The 15554-nt window shown below is 44.6% G+C and overlaps 1 protein-coding gene and 1 long non-coding RNA gene across 24 annotated transcripts in view; one reads left to right on the top strand and one right to left on the bottom strand.

Moving 5' to 3' along the window:
• The window catches only part of CARNMT1 (carnosine N-methyltransferase 1), a 222026-nt gene that overhangs the window by 79380 nt on the left and 127092 nt on the right, over positions 1 to 15554 (bottom strand). The gene's annotated exons all lie outside the window — the stretch shown is intronic.
• The window catches only part of LOC138920402 (uncharacterized), a 110945-nt gene that overhangs the window by 74545 nt on the left and 20846 nt on the right, over positions 1 to 15554 (top strand). For 17 of the 22 annotated variants that reach the window (XR_011431522.1, XR_011431521.1, XR_011431514.1 and 14 more), the window contains one exon: positions 6972 to 7066. The exons of 2 other annotated variants lie outside the window; for them this stretch is intronic. This is a non-coding gene — a long non-coding RNA (uncharacterized lncRNA). Of the gene's footprint in view, positions 1 to 5543; positions 5652 to 6971; positions 7067 to 7209; positions 7368 to 15554 lie in introns of those variants that run through there. 3 more of the 22 variants (XR_011431503.1, XR_011431519.1, XR_011431520.1) reach the window with 3 other exon arrangements.

Genomic DNA, 15554 nt, shown 5'->3' with positions numbered 1-15554 from the left:
ATTGCTGTATAACAAACCACAACAAAGTGGAGTAGCTTGAAACAGTAACTTGTTCTTGTCTCGTATTGTTCTGTGGATTGGCTGGGATTCGCTGGGCAGTTCTTGCTTGGGGTCTCCTAGGAAGTACAGTCAGATGTCAGCTTGGGCTGCAATCCTCTTTGCCTCTATTGTGCTGGATGTCAAGATGGTTCATTTCTGTGTTTGCTGAGGATGCTGGCTGTTATCTTATTCGGGGCTGCCAACTGGAGGGCCTGCATGTGGCCTCTTCATGTGACTTGGGCATCTCTCAAAGTGGTGGCTGGGTTCCAAAAGAAAGCATCCCAAGCGGAAATATTCCAAAAGACCAGGCTTCTTACAGCCTAGCCTCAGAAGTCCCAGAAAGTCACCTCCACAGCATCCTATGGGTTGAGCCAGTCACTGAGGCCTAGGGGGAGGGATGTAGACTCCATCTTTTGATATGAGAAGCAGCAGGCAATAAGGGAGGGAGGGAGACTGCCCATCTCACCTTAGTCTTTAGCCTCCCATCTGGCGTCTCTACTTTACCCAACTGAGTTAGAAGGGGAAATAGATGATACAACTACAATAACACAAATTATTGTGTGGTATTTTCTCTATCTCTTTGGCACTCTCTCTTTCTCTGGAAACACAGCACTTCTTGAATGAATGGATAAATGAGTCTCTCCCTTTTCCTCTCTACTCCTTTTTTGCCTCCTCACCTTTCTTTTCTTCTTTTTAACTGCAGATGAAAGATTAAAAAAAAATGTTTTTAGCAGCAACATACTCTAATTAGTAAATCTTATAGTTTCTACTCAGATCTCCCATTTGATGTCTACTTGCCTGATTCAGTCATCGTCCTATAAGGGAAGGTGATAAGAATGCAAGCAAAGGAGAGAAGAGAGGGAAAAATGGGAAAGCAAAAGTAGATTATCAAGGGAAGAAGGAAAATATAAATGGGAAGGGAAATAAATCAGGAGCACTGAACATCATAAAGCCCAAATGGATGAAAAGACAAAGGGAAAGAAGCAAATTTTTCCCTTATGATGCTGCATCCATCCTTCCTTCCTTTCCAATCCATGGCCGCCATTGCCAGCCTAGTCTAACCTTATTTCTTAATGCCTGAATTTTTGCTATATCATCTTACCTAATCTCCCTGCCTAGTTTTTACCCCTTAGAAATCATCAAAAATGGGGCCAGCCCGGTGGTGTAGTGGTTAAGTTTGTGTGCTCCCCTTTGGTGGCCTGGGGTTCGCAGGTTCCCATTCTGGCACAGACCTATACACTGCTTATCAGGCCATGCTGTGGCAGGCGAGCCACAGATGAAATGGAGGAAGATGGGCACGGATGTTAGCTCAGGGCCAATCTTCCTCCAAGAAAAGAGAAAGAAATAAAATGAAATAAATCATCAAAAACACTCCTTTCCTCATGGTGCTCTCAATTACGAAAAAAGAAAAGAGAACAACTAAATGACTTGTGAAGGATTAAGTCCAATATAAACATTTTAAGAATTTTCATAATCTGACCTAACTTTCCTTGCCACTCTTGTTTCTCATGTCTCCCGTAGAGCCAGAGCACTCTACTCAGTGTATCCAAATACACAGAAAAATGAGACTAGATCTCACTATTACATCATGGAAAATACAAAACCTGAATCAAGGAAAATAACAGACAACAAAAATATTACATTACAGAAAGCAGTGTGGCCACATTATAAGCTTATAATTATAGTGCTTATGGTCCAGATCACTTCTCACGAATACAGCCTTCTCCTTTTGTCTTCTGTCCTTTGCTCTAAGGATCCTATCACCAGGAGCATTCCCCGCCGCTCTCTGCCTTCCTAAATCCTGTCTCATCAGGATCCACAACATTAACTGACTAATTTGGAAGAAGTGTGATTAACAGAATTATTCTGGACCTGAAGTCCCTTGTTAACACTACAGCATCAGATTTGATTCTCGATGGACACCAAGTCACTCAAATTCCATCTCAGTTTTTACTCTGTAGATTTGTTCAGTATACGGTTGATTAAAGGACCATTCACCCCAGTTTGGTAGATAATTCAACCAGCCTCCAATCCAAAGTTTGTACAACTTTGATTTGTAGTAATTACCAACAGTAATTACAGAAACAGTTAAAACGTTCATTGCTAATATTGTAACTCTTTGGGAACCTGATATAAATGCAGTTTTAAAAGAACAGGATATTTGAAGATAGTAACGTACACCATGATTGACAAGATTTTGTGGTGAGTGTAGTTTATTGTCAGGTATAATTAAAGCTGTAGATACTATTTTGAAAGTACAGACTTTAGGGGGCAAGGGAAGAGAGTTTTTGAAGCAAAGTACAAATTAGGAATAATTACAGTGATGGTTATGGAATATCAACCTCTATTTCATCATGATGAGCTCAGTCTCCTTCAAAATTCAGTTGAGTCCGTGAAAGCATTAGTGTAAGACAAAAGGCAGCTTTGGCAAAAATACCTTTGAAATATTAAGCAGTAGAGTGATTGGCAGTGAGCAAACATAAAAGTGGACGAAAGAGTAAATGTCTTGATCACCTACGGAAATTGTACACTTCAAGTATCTTATTAAAAAACCAGTTTTTCATGTCCAATGTTGAATGCACCTGCAATTGTTGTTTTTAATCTATTTTGATGCCCAAACTGGATATAACTAAATGTTTTATGGGAGTTTATACAGGTGATGAAATTATAAAGAAAAGTAAGTGAAAGATTATCAGACAGGAGAGTGGAGGCTTCTGGGGTGATATCAACATTGTAGGATTTGACATGAGTGGTGGGTCTGTGGGTGCTCACCTCATTCTCCTTGTTTATGGTTTATGCGTGTTGCTGTTTACAAAGCAGTTATGTAGAAAATCCGCTGACACTAATACCTTCGACAGTTCATTAGCCCAAGGGTGTCTGTTATGCTTTAACCAGGGCTTTGCTCACGTTCCCTTTTGCCCACATGAAGCCAGTTATGCATTAAGAGATGACACAAACATCTCTTGAAACAAGAGATTTCTTCTTGTTTTCTAGAAGAAATAGCGAAGCTGGTCTAGCGCTTGGTGATATTTCCAAACAGTCCTTTTGTGAATGGCCGTGAGAAGATGTCCTTCTTCAGCCAAGGATGAAGTCTTATACTTGGTATTATTTAAAGTACCTGATGCCATGCTACACAACTAGTGTGTGTGCATCCATTCATCTGACAGATATTTATTGACTCACCTACCAGCTGACTCCCTGGGAAGCCAGAGCAGTTTGCCAACTAATGTGGTTAATTGGGATTTGATAAGTGCTATAAAGACACCAGAGATTCAGCAGTTTCTCCCAGCTATCGAACTTATTTTGGCTAATGGATATCACTCCCACTCCCATTTCAATCTTACAAAGGGACGCTAGAAGAGGATTGACCAGTCAGAAGGTGGAAACTTAATAAAAATTGAGAGTCAGAGACGGGAGGGAATGAAAGCAGCAGAGGAAGGAGGAAGCAGAGACTGGACAGCCAGCAAGGCCTCAGTGCCCTGCACAGTTTAAGCTGAGCCAGATGTTCTTCCTGTTTCCTTGCTTGATCTTTGCTTGATCCTCCCTCTTGCCGACGCCCTCACCTGGAGGAGTCAAGCCCAGCACAGATGCCACTGAGACAGGTCAAAGCCAGGGAAAGGTCCTGGGATCAAAACTTGGCTAAGTATGATGCAAACTTCCAAGCAGTCAGAAGTAGAAAGAGCCGGAAGATAAACCTAACCCATTTTTGAAGGGGTGCCAAAGGTGAAAAGCAGGAGAACCCAAATTACTCATCAAGTCTAAAGGGGGAGCACAGAGCCAGAAGCTGAGAGGAGAAGAGGAGTCAAGCAAGTCAGTGCCAGGTAAAAACAGAAATGGAGAGTTGAAAAAAAAAAAACAAAGCAAAGCGAAATGAAGGGTCCAAGACAATGATTGGGAGCATTCCTTGGGGTTTGATAGTGGATTTTATGGGTTAGCTTAAGTTAAAAGCAAAAGATGTGAGCAGGTACCTTCCTCCCTTCTGACATTATCTCCCACCTTATCAACAGTCCATTGTAACCAAGGCATTAACAGCACTTACCAAACAAAGTCTAGAAGCCCTTTGGGCAGTCTTGCTAAGAACCATCTTAGTCTAGACTGATTTGGCCTTGAGGATGACCACATCTCCTCAGGACAGTTCTCCCTGGATTCCTCCATTGGCTATTTTGGGAAATGACGCACTTGGACAAATGGTCTACCTAAATGAGTGATTCAGGTCTGAGCAGCATGAGACACTGGCAGATAGGAATGCCTCCCTTAGCAGCAGGAAATTCAGCACTTAGCATGTCCCATGCGGCATGCTCTCCCAGAATACTTTTAATATGATATCCCAGTGTATTTCACATTTTAAAATTACTCCATTTGGTTAAAATCAATTAGGTTTTTTTTGAGGATCTTGGTCTTTCTCCAGCCCAGTTTAAACCATAATTTCCTGAAGCCTAGGATTATCTCGCCGTGTTCTTTTTCACGTCCCCGTCGTTTCTAGTCAAGCCTCAAAACGTGAAGTCTGCACTGTGGGTTCATAGCACCTCAGAGATCATCTCGATTCTCCCCATCCCACAGTGGGAAAGTGACCTCAGTCAACGTGGAGTAGAGTGTTTAGTATCAGCCTTAAAACAAGTGTTTTCTTTTTTATTGTCTTTTCTTCCTGTCTGCTTTTCAGAGTAGAAGCAACAGTAGTTTAAACTTTTCTGCTATGTGACCTACACTCCACAGGTACCTTATAATAGCTGAGCCAGGGCTTAACAAAGGAATTGGGTGTGTGTGGTATTTATGTGAGCATGTGCTTGTGTGCGTGTGTGTGTGTGTCTGACAATCTGATGGCCGATGTGGGATGGGAGATGGGAAAGAATGTTTAGGCACTTGTGTATTTATATCAAAGAGATGGTAGGACCCACAAAAAAGAATTCATTTTTTGTGATGTTAATGTTATATTTTGGGGGGAGGTTTTGGGAGAGGAAGATTTGCTTCTAAGGGGTGGACTCATATCTCTGTGTGGGGAGGCTCAGTTATAACGACAACTGAAGTCTCTCCTGGCGTTGGGATATTTCATTCTCATAGGGAGAAATGCAATGCTCATTCCTCCTCCCTCACACCCCCCCCCCACCACTTCCTTGGTGCCCTTCCAAGTTAGGGCCCTTGGTGCTGGCTGCTCAGTCCTCCCCCAGGGGTGGCTTTCCAAGGCCAAGAGGGCCAGAGAGGGCTGCTGCCAGAGATGCTTCCGTTCTGGCTCCTTCTCACTCCCCTTCCTGTCTGCTGGGGCTTTTGGTGGCAGCACCTAGTCCCGACGGGGTTAGAGTACCACCCTGGAGCGGATGGTGTGTGCACCAGCAAGCGTCCAGTCAATTCATGAGTTATCCTCTGCGTGAGCTGGGCTGTGATGTGCCGTTATCTTCCTGCTCCCATTTTACACTTCACACACCAGCTTTCTCTCCAGACAGTTGTTTGATCACTAACTACTTCGAATATCATGACCATAGGCTCATTTATTTTTTTCTGTTTTAAAGGATGGTGCTGGTGTGCACAGGGAGCAGCCACGTCAATTTACACATTTGCCAAGGTATCCGATTGTGAGCTGCCTATCAAGATGCTGACTTTAATACAAGCTTATTACCGTGAGCATTATTTAGCATTTATGTGGCTCCTCACAATTGTTTACCCATTATTTCTCAGCGCTCCCCTGTCCAGGTGATCAGTGTTAGCAACCCGCATTGTAGAGGCAATAAATCTGGGGTCCTGGAGAGGTTTTAGTAATATCCCCAGAAGGACACAAAGTGAATAACCACAGAACAGTGACTTTCCTGGAACCCCTTGAAACTGGCCTGGACCCCTCTCCCTCTAGCATACTTGGCGAGTTCACTCATTCCATCATCTGGTTTGCAGACCTGCACAGGGTGGGCTCTTCTCGCAGATTGCAGCTCAGATACCCTGAGGCCTTCCCTGGCAAGCTTATCTACAACAGCATCCCCTCCCCAAGGCTCTATCACATTCCTGTGTTTATGGACTCCACAGAGCTTAGTGCCACCTGAAGTTATCTCGTTTATGTGAAGTTGTGTGTCTTTGTGTTTGTTGTCTGTCTGCACCATCCAGGAAGGTCATCACTATGAAAATAGCAGTCTTGCCTGGGTTGTTCATTGCTGTGTCCATCCTCTTTGTTGAAAGCACCTGTCATTACAGTAGGCACTCAATAATGCTTGTTGAGAGGATGACAAAGACAGACCCTGTAAATACTGTTACTCACACGTCATTTTCTTTGCCTTTTCCTCTCTTTCTGGATTTTCTGGCCATAGTCACACATACAGTCAGTTATTCTCAATTACGCTGAGGCTAATGATCCAGGCTGTGGATGGCCCGGGTCCTTGGCTTCCTTCCCTCTCTGGCTTCCTCTCCTCTGGAGATTCCTCCAGATCTTTCGGTCTTTTCTGGCCTTAGTTGAGAGGGGTCGAGAGGAGAGTAGGGCAATGAAAGTCCTCTTAGACAATTTTGCAAGTTCTAATAGCTTTTGACAGGTACAAAGTTGAAATTATTGATCTTAAGATTTATTTTTTACCTTATTTGTGGATTTAAAAAAATGCATCTGTTTTATATATGCAGTACAGTGAAAAGTGCTTTGAAGAAGTTAAAAGCACTGTCTAAATGTAAGAGAGAATTATGTATGCATGTAGTCCCATTAACCTTGGTAATTGAGACTTGGTTGTAGATTTAAAATTCAATTAGTTTTGATAGAACAGTAGCTCACACTTTTCTACTGGGTAGAGCCAGACAAGGCTTAGAAAACGTGCCTTTGGTAGATTTTATTGTTCAGTCATCAAATCAAGACAAAGCTTACAATCCCTTCATAGGCTAAAAGGGTGGCAGTAGTGGGGATTTCTCATCAACAAGTAAGAATAGGCAAATGGTCTTAAATGATTGAGTTTTCTTGCTTCAAATTTCAGGACAATGAGAATACAGTTTCCTCCGAAAAAATCTTAGGCTGATCTTGGAAGAAAGACCCCCTGGATCATCTAAAAATAAAGTTTTCTATTTAAAGGTTGGTTTTAATGTTCATTATAGCCCCATTTGCTACCAGAAAATGGTTTGCCTTTGTGTTTTAAACATAAGGAATCAATGTAATGCCTTATACCTGATAACGTGTGCTGTTGTATTTGGTCCTCCCTACAACTCTGTCCATAGATATTATTGTTGCCACTCTATAGATGAAAAAACGGAAGCAAAACCATTAAGTGCCTTCCCCAAGGTCTTAAAAGAAGTCACCAAGAAGGTGGTCTGGCTCAAGTCTCCTGACCCCAGTTTACTATTCCCCACAATAATGTTGGAAAACCACATTGGAACGGGAAGACTCATTCCAAGTACTGCTGTCACACCAGCAAGCTTCAAAGGTCAGGCAGATATTTTACTTTACGGTTAAATTGGCCACGTTTGCTAAGTGTGTACTATATCCCAGGCCCTGTGCTTTGCCCTGGGAGGATTCAGAGAAAGTAAAAGACGGATTAGACTTTCCTGGCTCTTACAAGCTGGTGGGAATGGGAGACACATACATACAAACGTGGAAGGGCAAGGGGGACAGTGCACTAAGAGAGATACAGAGCTCTGTGGGAGCAGGGGAGGAGCAGTCTCTGAACATGTTCCAGGAAAGGGGTCGCCTTCCATGCCAAGATGAACTTTGCATGAATAAAGATTTAAGTGAGGACAGATTGAGAAGAGTGAAGAGGGGAATGGGGTGTCGACCAAATTTCATCCACCTGCAATTTTACCTACTCAAATTTTATCTACCATGGCAAGAAGTTAGTGTCTAATATTTTAAAATTACTTTTAAATACAAGTATTTGCGTATTAGTTATATAAATAGAGGTAAACACCAGAACAACTGTGATAGAAACGGCTCAAGTGGTTTCCACGGGGAATGGAACTGGGGGGATAGGAAGGATTGGAGTTGTGAGGTTGGGGAGGGCCTGTCACGGTTCTTTATAAAGCCTTCAGTACTATTTGGTTTTAAAGGCACAAGTATGGATTCCTTAGATAAATATTAATTTTTAAGTGAGCCTTAAAGAATGAGTAAGGTTTCTACAAGGAGAGGGAGGAGGTGGGTATTTCTAGCAGAGGACCCAACATTAACAGAGAGAGGCGGCAGGAGGGCAGAGGGAAGAGCAGGTAACCCATTAGGATGACTGTGGAACACACCTGCCTGCGTGGGGACACATGAGCTGGTGCTTGATTGCAGAAGGCCTTGGATAGAAGGGCGCGCACAGACACACACACACACACACACACACGCACACTCGTGGTTGTCGGCAGGAAAGCAATAAAGGGTATTGGGCCAAGGGGTGATATGCTCAGAACTGAGCTTTGCGTACAGCAGTGGTTCTCACCTTGGAGATTACCTTGCTTGTTAAAATTGCTGGGCCCCACATCAAGGTTTCTTCTTGAGTAGGTCCAGAGTGAGGCCCGAGAATCTGCATTTCTAAGTTCCCAGGCAATGCTAATGCTGCTGGTCTGGGAACCACAATTTGAGAAGCAATAATAGAGTAATCTAGCAACAAGGAGAAGTCGAGACTAGAGTAGTGGAAGAATGAAGGTCAAGGGACTGTTCCACCAGGACAGAGCAGAAGGAATGGGGCCCTGATGGGGAGTGATGGGGAGACAGTCCAGAACAGCAATCAAGAGAACAGACTGACTGCTTCAAAGGATAGAGGACCATTGGGCCATGTTCTGGGTCACACCAAATCACAAATCATTGTTAAATCTCCAGTGCTTGGGCCAAGTATGCCAAGAAGCACCTGAAATTCATTTTTAAAGCAGCAATCCTGTCTGGAAATTAAGCTGTGAGTTTTACCTTACTTTCCCTTTCTTCCCCATCTCTAACCTCATTCTAGAGCAATTTAGGTTACAAAAGCATCTTCCAGGGAGAGCCTTCATATCTGCACGTCGTCAGAAAGTGTATCTGTCTGTATATATAAAATAGTATTAAAGCTGATTTCCTTATTTCATTTTAGAACATCCCTGTAGCTAAATGGTGTTCAAAGTAAACATGGAGAACAGAAAGCATCCATCTCCACCTAGTGGGGCAAAAAATGACTGAATTCCCATACCATATAAATACCCCATGAAAGCACAGAGGAATCCTTCATCCACCCAACATTCACTGAGTATCTGCCTCGTGGCAGGCACCGCGGATGTGCTTGGATACAAAGATAAATAAAACGTGGGCTCCACTCCCAGCAGTTCAACATCTAGCAGTCTTTGTCCCACGCTCTTAAATCTTGCTAAGGATTGGGTTTTGCTTGTAATAGAAATTCTAAAGCAGGGACAGAAGAAGTTATCTTTTCTAAATTGCCCACCTCTGTTGTCTAATTATTCCACTGAGGGAAACACTTGGTCCTGGGTTACTTCGCTGAGCTCAGATATGTTTTGCTGACACACAGAGTCTGGGCAGCATCCAGCCCCCCGTTTACTCCCTGGTCTTTAAGTCTAGCAAGTATTTTATCATTTACACCTTTCGATGTCCAAAGAGAGTGCCGCTCGGGGTTTAAAACATGCAATTTCCTTGACTACCTCCCCAAATAACGGGATCATTTCAGGACCAGGACAGTTTGGCACTGGGACGTGTTTCCCAGAAGTACTAATAGTTCGAGAGGGGAGCAAGCGTCTTCACAGCTGCAGGTCTGGGTGCCGAGCTTTCTACTGTCGGTGAGAATCATGTCCCAGTGAAAAGGTAGAAGTGAACCAACCCTCAAAGGGATAAGGTGACAGGGAGTGGTGTTTACTTGAGTCAGAGAGTAACTGAAAATGACTTCTGCAGCTGGAATAAAACAAAGGGTTGAAGGTCAACTTCCTCTTTGATTTTGGCTAGTCAGCAGTTCAAGCAGCCTTTTCAAATGTTTCGTGTCTGCTGACTTGTCCAACTCTATAAAAGACCCCACATCTTGCACCAACCTGTACCTCTTGGGCACTGGAGCGAAACAAAAGGAAAAATGTTCCGTCTTATTAGAATTAATGAAGTCATGCCACTCACATCCGTCCACGTTACCCCACTTTGGCCACCACCATTGTGGTCCATGCTGACATCATTTCTCTCATAGATTACTGCAGTGGCCTTCTCACTGGTCTCTCACATCCTGTTTACCCCATCCAAAGCATTCTTCACGTTAAATCACTGTAATTCGTTAATTCACAGTGTTAATTCACAGTAATCTTTTGGAACCTCAAATAATACAACTAAAATCTGAATACCCTACACATCTAAATAAATCCTAACTTAAAAATTTCCCCTGGCTCCCCATTGCGCCAAAGACTTAACTAGTTGATTTGGCCCAGAGAACTCTGCTTAGTCTGTGCCCCCCACGCTTTTCCCTCTTCTTGTTGCATCACATTCCTCCCTCCTCACTCTCTCTGCTCTCATCGCCCAGATTCCTCTGCCTGGAACACTTCTCCCTCCCTGCTTTGCCAAGTTGTCTCCTACTCGCCTTTTACCTCTTAAGCCTGATCAGCTCCTGAGGGATGGGTGAGGACGACCCTCTTCTCCTTGGTTAGGCCAAATCCCCATGTTTTAAACTCCCTTGGCACCGACAACCAGCTCATGAACCCTTCATAGAATGTAACGTGGGACATTTACACAATCTTGTCTGATTAATTTCTGCCTGATCTCCCCTCTAGACTGTAAGATCCATGAAGGCAGAGACTCTACCTTTTTGCTTACCATTGTATTCCAGAGCCTGGCATAGTGTCTGGCACATGTTAGGTACTAAATAAATTCATTCTGAAGGAAGGAAGAATGCATGAGTGGTAAATTGATACTTCTAAAATAATAAAGAGGAGGCCTAGCATTTTAAATGAGTGCTAATAATGGGCAGCACATATTAAACTTCTAGTGTTAGGTAAACACTGTTCAAAACTCTTTACTCATTCATTCCAGTTCCGAGGACCAACCCTATCGGTACACGTCAGTATCTGCACATAATAGATGAGATCTGAGACTCAGGCTACTTGTGCAAGGCCAGGCAGCCAGTGTAAGGTGAAGCCTTAACAGTTGTCAATATTGTTGCTCTGTTTATTACTATTCTCACCTTGGTGGAGTTGCTAAGAGTGCCATCGTCAAAGGGGGTGGTGCTGGGCAGGCACAGCCCTGCCCCCAGGCCTCTGAGCGCCTTCTAAGGCTGGGCCTGGCGTGAGAGTTTGGGGGCCCAGGGGCTGTGAGGGCCTGCCCACCGTAATGGAAATGGCAGATGGAGGAAAGGATCCTTCGGGCAGGGCAGTGGGGAAGGTCACTCAGGCATCCAGAAACCTTCCTCAGAGCCTGTCTTTGAATTAAATCTCAACTCATATCTTCCAGAAGCCTGAGGGGAGATGTCTGGCCATGTTGCTGGTGCCTTCGCCCTCAAGAAGCCAAACAGGCTCTCAGAGTCTCTCAGGCCCTGCCCCCGGACGTGGCCACGCCCCAGAGCATGCTGGGCAGGACCTCCCCATAGAAATCCCTCCCAGTGCCAATGTATTCCACCAGAGGATTCTGAGCTCTGCTTGGTGTTTCCAGCGGTGATGAGGTAAATGTAGTCTTGGTCCTCTGGAAAACTAGGTAATTAAGGCAGATAGTCCAAACATGTGAAAGTGTTGTGACTTGGAAAGGGCGGGCAGATCCCAGGTTGGGAGGATTAAGGAAAGCATTGAGGGAAACCTTTCAGTATGGTGGGAAGGAAGGAGGAGAGAAGAGATGGAGGATCTCATTTTGGTTTTGGTTTTGTTTTGTTTTGAAGTTTTTATGCAGAAAAGTTCCCATCTGATGACTTCTCTGTTTCCCTTTGGTGGTCCAGCACATATGATCAGTGAGCCAGGAGTGTGGACAAGGTGTAGGAAAGTGGAATTGTTTTGAGAACTTAGGCAAGAGAGTTGACTGAGACAAAAATCACAGAAGCTCCCCCGAGACAGGGCCTCTGTTTGTTGCCTCCACTGGGTGTCCCAAGTGCTTGGAAGAGCGTCTGGCACATGGTAACACAGGAGGAATGACTGGATTCTGAGGCAGTGGTGGAGCTGAGCAACAGATGTAGAACAGAAGTTTATGGGGCACAAAGACACTTGTGTGATTTTATCCAAGAGGAAGTAGGCCCTTATTTGAAGGCAGTGCTAAAACAGGCAGAGTTGGATTTTGCTAGACAGGATGAATGAAAGAAGGGGGTAGGCTGTTTAGAGCAGAGCAGTATATTTAGGTTTAGGATTAAGTGATGCCCCATGAAGTTTTCCTTGGAGAGGGAGGAAATGAAGACAAAGGTTGTCAGGTGAGCAGGGGAAAGTATAGAGCGGCTTGTAGTTCCTGAATAGGTTGAGGAATTAGCATGCTGAGGGCATAAGCTGAGAGGACAAAGGGTGGAATGTCAGACTGTATTTTTTCAGAACACACAAGTGTTGCTGGTGATAAGTTCTAGGCTATGGCCATAACTGAACTGGAATGAAGGTAAAGGACTCTAAGATGAGAAGGAGCAGACAGTGAGAGATCAGATCATTGGATGGTCTATCCACATGGATGTTGGGGCCTCTGATTGATTCCTTCCACTTTGAGTTCCTTTCCTGTCCTCCACAGAATTGGCATTTCCTCTAACTCTAACCTTCAGTCCATGGCATGACTCTGGACAAGAAGGCAGAAATGGGGTGGTGAGAGAGAGGGCTGAAGTAGACCTCCGTTTTGTTTTTGTTTTTATTTTGACACTCAGCATTCACTCACCTTCTAAGAATAGTCCTTCTTTTGCCCTCTGGGGATCTAACCCCGTTGTCAGTTTCAGTCCATGTCAAGTGGAGTTGTTTATCACTAACGCTCTTACTTTAAAGGAGGGCATTGAACTCAGGCTTGGCCAAAAAGATTGGTCCATGCTTTTGGCAACAGTGATTGGTCAGGGATGGGCATGTGACCCAACTGGAGACAATAAGGCACAGTGGGACTTTTGAAGGGACTAGTGGGAGAAACAACCCATTTTTAGCTGCGCTTTTAGTTTGGAAGATGTAGCTACGAACTTGCCAGACAGACTTATAAGGTAGCCAGTCCAGAATCTAGAACAGAGAAATAGATAGAAACTGAAACTTGATGACATCAGCTGAGCCCCAGTATGAATCCTCCTGCCTGAGGGCAGCCTTACTCCCAGACCTTTTTCAGGTGCCTGAGTCAACAGATCCTGTTTTTAAAGTCAGTTGAATTGTGCTTGCCATCATTTACATCCAAAGAATCCCTCACAGTGTAAGGGGGCTCTCCATCCCTGGCTCCCTCTTCTGTGCTAGCACTCTGAATATAGATTAGTTTCTCTGTCCTTCAGGTCGTGCCCTTCTATAAAAGAGGGTAAAGAAACCTACTTCAAAGCATGGTAAAGTTTAAATGGGATAATATACATAAAAAGCATAAATTTGTTTCACAACATTGAAGTACAATAAGCAGTACTTCATTTTTCTAAATTAAATTAAATCTGGCTCAAAGACCCCATTTTAAAGGGTAGGAAGATATACAATATTAGTCATTAATGGGAGCTTTTTGCCTATTTAGTTAAGTATTCACCATCAAATATGTAGGTAAGAGCCTGTGACCTTGAGTCCATCTTGGTTGCCCCTGGGATTTTCATTGCCCAAGCCCTTCAGGCCCATTGAAAGGCCAGTGGCTGCACAGCCTCTGTGCTAAGTGTGAGTAATGCTGTGTCTTGCGACAACTCTCAAGATGATGGGGCTTGATGATTAGTCATCTCAGCATCATCACTTCGTCCCTTAAAACATTGTGCTATCTCCTAGAGGACTTCCACACAGAACCCGTCCACCTAAGGGGCTCGTCTCTACATCCTGATTCTCAGGGTCTTGGAGCCACTGCTACCTTTAGGCAACTCTCCTTCTCTCACCCCAGCCCTTGTGTCCACCCCTATCTCCTCTCTCCTTGGAGCAGCCAGCTAAAGTCTCCTCCCACATGAGGGTCTGGACAGGACTGTACAACAGGTATCTCACAACTTCTGTTTGGGTTCAGGAAACATGAAAGCCACTAATAACTCCTGAACCCAGAAGCCCAGAACTTCCTGTAAGACAAATGAGGAAAGGTAACTTTTATTCCTTCTGGAGTCCCCTCAGGTGGAGGGTAGAAACAGCATTATCCTGCTTCAAATGAAGGTTGCCTCAAGCTGGGCAAGAATCCCTGCAAAGGAAAATTACCTACTCTTGTCAGCCCAACCCCCTCCCACAGTGAAGCATTGCTAAACTTGCATAATACTCAGTTCCTTCTCTACCTCCTGGCCCCCATAGAAGGAAGGAACAGACCCCGAGTCTCCTGGGAGAGATAGGGAGGAAGCCTCCACAAATCTCTGAGCTTCCACTTGGCATCCCTAAGGAAGACCAAACGTGTCCTTGTGACCCCAGGAAAATAGCCTAATTTAGGCTCTGATCTAGGGCCAATGGAAGTTCCAGAGGAGAGGCCTCAAGAGGAGCCCCGGGGCCAGCCCCGGGGCCAAGTGGTTAAATTCGCACGCTCCGCATTGGCGGCCCAGGATTTCACTGGTTCGGATCCTGGGTGTGGACATGGCACCGCTCATCAGGCCACGTTGAGGCTGCGTCCCACATGCCACAACTAGAGGGACCCACAACTAAAATATACAACTATGTACTGAGTGGATTTGGGGAGAAAAAAAGAAGAAGAAGATTGGCAACAGTTGTTAGCTCAGGTGCCAATCTTTAAAAAAGAAAAGAGAGAGACGAGCCCCTTCTCATAGCCTGGGCCCCTTCATTGTGGCTGCAGATTAGGGCACAGTTCTGAGTGTTAATCCATGTGAAGGCTGCCTCAAGAAAGCTGATTCCCTTAGGCAGCACCTGGTACCAGAGAAATTCACAGTGCCTGAAGCTGGGATCTGGGGTTCCCATACCCAAGCCACATCCAGGTACCAGTCAATTCATGCATTTTATTCGCCCTGACGTTAGATTTGGAGTGTGGGCTCGAGGGAATAAAAATGCAGGTAACCCATTCACGTCACATTCTATGTCACTGAAAATTCTTCAGGCGCCACAGAATATCATGTAAATGACACCCCCCACCCCCACCCCCCAAGCTGCACAGCACTGATCTCTGGGTATAAGCAGCAAGCCCATGAAATCTGTTTCTAGAGAAATTCATCCTCATCTCTCCAGTCGCTGTTCAGCTAATACGTTTTCCTTCTTTGGTAAGAGTCCTGCTTTCCCATAGGAACTGGAATCTGGGAAAAAGGAAAACAGTACTAGAAGCAGAACAAGAGTGTGGGATCACTCCTGGGTGGTACTGTCACCTCATTTGGACAGTTCACTGCCTAGATGTGCTGAGTGTGCAAATTCTGTCTCATTGCCCATCCAGTGTTTCTCTGAATAGAAGCAAATATCTGGGCACCAGGTATGACTTGTTTTGTGACCCCAGCCAATAAGTCAGCCCTTTTGAGCCACCACCTCTCCCTTGGTTAGAAGCTCTTTGGCAATGGGTTCATGGAAAACATCCCGGAATGGGAGCTACATGCTGAATTCCCTAGTACTGGCTTTGCCATCGATTG

The sequence above is a fragment of the Equus caballus genome, chromosome 23, assembly GCF_041296265.1.
Source record: "Equus caballus isolate H_3958 breed thoroughbred chromosome 23, TB-T2T, whole genome shotgun sequence".
NCBI classification, from domain to species: domain Eukaryota; kingdom Metazoa; phylum Chordata; class Mammalia; order Perissodactyla; family Equidae; genus Equus; species Equus caballus.
This window is presented reverse-complemented; position numbering and strand designations above follow the sequence as displayed.